Below are 6000 nucleotides of genomic sequence, written 5' to 3'. Positions count from 1 at the left end.
GTGGTATTTTTTGGATTTACATTTTTGAAGTAACACAGCCATGTCCGAGGTCTGGCCTGGGGTCCTTCCTGATTTTATGATGATGTTAATATATATTGTAGGAAAAATACTAGTTTATAATTTATTACCTGTTTCCTTGGGTATGTTTTGTTGTATTTCACAAGTTTTTTTTAATTTGTAGTTACATGGTGATATAACTCAATATATCACCATGTCCATTGTATTGCACTATATTGCCATTATCATCTGTTTATATTGCCATATATCATATCGTTGCCCCTGTATTGCGATATGTATCGTAATGCCATATTCTTGCCAGTACACCCCTCCCCCAGTTCTAAAACATTATAAAAGGACCCGTTGTTTCTTTGTCATAAGTCTATTGAAAAGACAACTCCCAGAAGTATGAATTTGAATCCTTTTTCAATTACCCATCACTTCTGCTGTGTGAATTTCTATTTAAATGTATTCAAGTCTCATGAAAATGCAATATGCGTGTCCTGTAATGACAGATATTTGTTTTTGACATTTTTATATGACTGGATGGTGAAATCAAATTCAAGAATAGTTGTTTGTTTAAATTTCTTTTCTATAAAAGACAAATTATGCACAGTGCCTGCCAAGAAAGTACAGTATGTATCAAAATGCATCTGCACATTTGCACCACTGTCACAGAAGGGAGTCCTGAAAGAGCAGGAGCAGTTAAAATGAAGACACATTTTACGTGTATAGTAGTGACCATATACTATAAGAATTAAATCATATGGTGCCACAGAGCTACATGCATTTATCAGTACCTCAACATATAAAGTATGTTCTGTTTGTATGAGTAAATATATACTTTTCAATGATGGTGGATCACTTTAGCCTGGTCATTTGAAAGGTAGCTCTCAAACCAACATAGTGTGGGCCACCCCTGTTTCACAGTAATGTCATAAATTAATCATTTTTGTGGCCCCATCAGTCAGGAGCCCCTGGAATCGTCCAACCTCCCCAAACAGTACCACTGAGTACATTATTCAAAATGTACGTGTGACCAATGTTTGTCCAGTTTCACGTCCAGATTTCCACATTTTACATCCAGTTGCCTAACAGAACTCTTCAACCTTGACCATGACCTGGATGACTGAGAGTCTTCATAGACACGTGTGACCAATAGTTGTTGAGATATTTTTAAAGTGAAGCTAGAGTGCAAGGAAGAAACAAACAAACGAACGAGCAAAAGAAAAGGGAAGAAAATAGTCAAGCAAAGCATCTGAGAAGGCGACTAAGAGGAAGAGAGTCTTCTGATTCCAGTGAGGCTTATTGTACACATATATCATTAACATGCAGGCCTCGGTCCTGGCTCTCTTTGTTCTGTCCACTGCTCTTGCAGTGAGAACACAGGAGATGGAGAATTAGCTTTTCTGTTTCCCTCCGCGTTGATAAGCTCAATAAAGCATCAATCACAGCTCGTGTACATCAGTGTCTCTCTTCACTGCTCTCTATGGAAAACTTTATTCATGGCTTGGCAAGATGTTGCCACACAGGGGACTCTCCGTACAAGACGGCTTTCATGTTCACTCAGGTGTGCGTGTGTGTGTCTCTGTCGTGTGTGTGTGTGTGCAGAGGAAAACACAGAGCGACCTGATTGTGATTTATAGCCTCAGTGTGCCTGTTCACACAGACCACACACTGGCTAATTCTCTGTTGTTGTATCAGTGACTCAGTACTGTGAGACGTCTGAATATCTTTTAGACCCAGTGTGCCATTCGCACCATCTTAACATGCTTGTTAAAAATAAAAACACTCTCTCACCTATCTAGGCCAGAAATAGCAAAGAGACTAATTTAAGATCTGACAAATGCTCAACACCAAAGCTTTGACATTTTTAACAACGTTTTTTTCAAAACCCTTCCAATTATCCTCTCTGGTTGTCTCTTCCTCACAGACCCACAATCCCTGTCTTCTGTCGGAGCTCTTTCCCATGAGGTAACTGGCATTTCTGTTGATTCTCTCTCGGAGGGAGCCAACACCTCCCACTGCTTCTCTGTATCCTGCCCTTCTTTCCTTGATTATTCTTACCTCATGTCCTCGCTGTGCTCCTCTTCACTTTACAAAGACCTATTTTTGCAGAAAAGCTTTCAACAGATAAGAATTCTTTATTTATTTTACTAATCAGTGCAGTGTATTATTTCCCGATGTATTTTTCACCAGGCTGAAAAAGTTGAGTTGCAGTGATGAGGATGTAAAGCAGGTCAGGCCTACTTTAAAAAAACCTTTGGTTGTTGCATATTTTTGTTAAGCTTTTAACCATTATTATTATTATTTAAAAAACTCTATCCTGACCTGGCTTTTTGACCAATTACTGCATATGGTTGTGTTGAATTTGTCATCAAATATTTTTATGCCTTTGTCAAGCTTGAGCTGTTGTACACTGTGTTTGACCAGGATTCTGTTTTTTAACGGTTGAGAAATAATTTTAAAAATAGAACAGCTATGAAACTGTTGTTAAACATATATATATAAGCTCTGTAAATGGTATTCTACTGAAACTCCACTTGATTTTCTCTTCCTTTTTTCAAACTGAAAAAAAATGTGAAGGAAACTTGATTTCGTAGCAGTGTGAAACAATATCTCCATAATGAAATCTAAAAAAGGAATACCCAGGATAATGATACACAAATGTTTTTGTTGAAACCTCTCTCCTAAATTGTATGTATTAGTGCTAATCACCAGACATTAACAAACCAAGAAATTGCCAGGAAATCTTTGTTCCACATTGCACATTTACTTCCTGGCAAACAGAGACACCAAAACTGCACCCTCTTCCTGCACTAGTCCTGGTCCTGTCCTTGTTGTGAAGTGGAGGCCAGCGGAAATAGGCTGGTACACTAAGTGATGACTGTGCTGGCCACAATGACACCCTTGAGCCTAGAGCTACAGTGCACTCGCTCAAAACGTAGCACAGTTTCTAATTAACTAATGAAATATTAACCACCTCTTCACTCTCCTTCTATTCTGTCTGCACTGCTTCTACACTCTTCGCTCTGTGGTTCCTGTCGCCCCTTGCACCCTCTTTACCCCAATTAATCATAGATGCTTCAAGTCTGAATATGCTCAGTTGATGAAGTCATGCATCTGTTAAATGGGCTGACCCCTTCATAAAAAGCTTGTTCCTAAATGTGTTTGTTCTCAATATTGATGTAGCCCAACAATCCTGTTTCATGTCATTTAAGATAAACGTGCTGTCTCAACTGAAGTGCTTTGAAAATGACAAATATTTGAGTAAAAAACACCAGCGTTCTACCAAAACATCAGTATAACCTGCACGCTACAGAGAGGCAGAACCATACACTGTGCCAAAGGACGGCCACTAGGTCCATGTGCCGCTGTGATATTGGCAGCCTGGCTCTGGGCCTATCAATAAAGCTGTGGAACAGGCCAGGGGNAGGTGAGTTTCCAGACCAGCTGAGCTGGCAGGGGGTGCACAAGGAGGGGAGATGTGGCGGCCTGAACAGTGTGGGCTACCTCCTGTGATCAGCCTCTCCAAAGGGAAGAATTTATTAGACACACTGACACTTAAAAGTGTTAACACATTAAGTCAGAAAATTGAATTCTTCTAAAGGAAAAAAGGGGGGTTACTTATAAAACAAGTACGGGTGGTGGGACTGCCTCAATCATCTATCTAACGACTTCTAATGGCTGACACCACATCAACGACTCGGTGTAAGTCGAACCTGTCCGTTTGATACAGCATATTAATTAAATCTAGACGTGGTATCAGAAACCCTGCCCATTTGCGTGTCCTCTTGACAACATCGGGTGATGATGAACAGCGCTGCTGGATAGGACATGCAGGTGGAGAAAAAAAAAAACAAGTCTGTTTGTTACCTTTTAAGCCCCAGGGTTTATATTAGGTAACACAGCTCCTTGATCTCTTTCCAAAAATTTAAGAGAGCAAGGCTTTTATTCAAAAGAGACCCAGGTAGGAGACAGGCTTTGTCTGTCCCTCTTCGACAGCACAGACCTTCAACACAGTTAGGTCACTAAGATCTTGGTACCAATCCCAATATGCTGTTACCTTTGGGACAAATTCTTGAAATAAAGTGTGATACAATTATTCAATGAGTGAATTTTAGGAAGTACTTTTTTTTTAATCCGTATTCAATATTATAATTCATGCACAGTTGAGATTACTTTTATATACTGGAATCATAACTGTCTGAATTTAATGTGAAAAACACCAAAAGAAAATCTATGAAGCCAGTGAAGTTTGACTTGCAGCCACAAGACAAAAATGGAAATGCGTTTTTACATCAAATCCTTCAGTCTGTATGGTAGGTTATCAGTTGACAATTGTGATTTCTTGCTGATTGGTTCAAATACGAGGATATCGGCTGATGAGACGGGTGAATAAATATCAGTACGTGTAGATGGAAGGCTGTCATTTCTTCCACACAAATTATGTTTAATATAAATAATCGAGTCTGATAATGGGAATAAAAACGACCCAATAAAATGAACAATCTGTTGCGATTATTCTGGTACAGCATGTTTAGATATCACACAGTGACATCTGGTCCTTCTTTTTCTTGCAGCGCTCTCATTTGAAGTATTATTCCTCCCAGTAGCGAGGCAGCGTCATTGAAATATTCAGAGGGGGCTTTGTCACCCAACATAAACTCTGTATCCTGAACGCTGCAGAGAGGGAGGATTGAGTTGTTGTCAACAAAAAGCACACAAACACGCAGGTTTTCTGAGGATAAGAATTAAAAAGGATATTGGGAATCATTCGAGGACAAAGTGCAGGGAAAAAAATCCTCCGTTGGACTGTCAAAATCAGAACTCACAGTTCTGTGCACTGTTTTGTTTATTTAGTTTTCTTTTATTTAAAAGTTCATTTCTGAGTAGTTGGTACAGATGTAGCCACTGTGAATGTTGCCACGAAGTGTAACTGAAGTTTGGCCGGAGATTGTTCGATTGGTGTGGTTAATGGATCCCCCCTGATGGCGTAATCAATGGCCATCTGAAGAGTAACACCCTTAGACAGCCGGGGTGAAAAGGGGGGAGGCAGTGATTCTGTTTTGGGTTTTTATTTTGTTTTTGTTTGTCTGTATTGCTGAAGCTTTATTTATTTACTAAATACAATTTATATATATATATATATATATATATATATATAAAAACAAGAAACAACATCTAATATCTATCATTCTGACTATCAGACTATCAAATGGACTTCGACTTAACTGCTTGTGATACATACAGAAATACACAGACATACATATTTAGAAATGCCCTTGAGTTCCTCCAGCCCCTACATCCCCACCTCTCTCCACTTGGAGTCACACGGAAAGTACAAAATTCTACCTTTCATCAACAGGGGTTGATAACATCAGGCTTCAGAGGGGCCACAGTGACACGGGACAAAACAAACAGGTGTACATCTGATACTAGCTTTTCTCTCTCGCTCTCTTTCTCCCTTCCTCCCTTCCTCTCTCTCCACCTATTGCATTTTGTTTGTGGGTGGGCAGACCAACAAACAGGGCCTCTCATAGGCAGAGCTCAGACGGCTGCAGGTGTAACACGAGCCACAGCTGTGCAGCTGCTTCTAAAACATCTCAGTGAAAACTACATATGCTCCACCTTTAATTTGATATCACTGCTGCTATCATTACGCTTATATTTTTCAGTGATCCATTAAAACTAAATACACTGTAAAATGTTGAAACTGTTACCACAAGAAAATAGTAGAGAATGGACCACAAATATGACAGTCCTACAAAGACGACTTCCCAAACCCGCCTCACTACCTCACTACGTCAATAAATGTACTCTTTACTTCCTCGAGTTTTGCCCAGCGGTAGTGGAACTATACTGTTATACCATGTAAATGAGTAATGTAATTCATGTTTTTTCTTGTTCAAAGTTCATTATTATTTGGTCACTAGACTCATGCACACATTCACAGTCTCAGAAGTAAAAGTGAGATGGGAAATCAAAGTAAAGTTTTCAGTC

At 39.4% G+C, this 6000-nt stretch overlaps 2 protein-coding genes across 3 annotated transcripts in view; one reads left to right on the top strand and one right to left on the bottom strand.

Moving 5' to 3' along the window:
* Positions 1–6000, bottom strand: part of nalf1b (NALCN channel auxiliary factor 1b) — a 54821-nt gene that overhangs the window by 29786 nt on the left and 19035 nt on the right. The gene's annotated exons all lie outside the window — the stretch shown is intronic.
* cckbrb (cholecystokinin B receptor b) overlaps positions 1–6000 on the top strand; it is an 86734-nt gene that overhangs the window by 66952 nt on the left and 13782 nt on the right. The window contains exon 9 of one of the 2 annotated variants that reach the window (XM_025063614.1): positions 1931–2192. The exons of the other annotated variant lie outside the window; for it this stretch is intronic. The gene's annotated coding sequence lies outside the window, so the exon portion shown is untranslated. Of the gene's footprint in view, positions 1–1930; positions 2193–6000 lie in introns of those variants that run through there. 2 annotated transcript variants of the gene reach the window in all.

This window comes from Cynoglossus semilaevis, chromosome 16 (assembly GCF_000523025.1).
Source record: "Cynoglossus semilaevis isolate Cse_v1.0 chromosome 16, Cse_v1.0, whole genome shotgun sequence".
NCBI classification, from domain to species: Eukaryota; Metazoa; Chordata; class Actinopteri; order Pleuronectiformes; family Cynoglossidae; genus Cynoglossus; species Cynoglossus semilaevis.
This window is presented reverse-complemented; position numbering and strand designations above follow the sequence as displayed.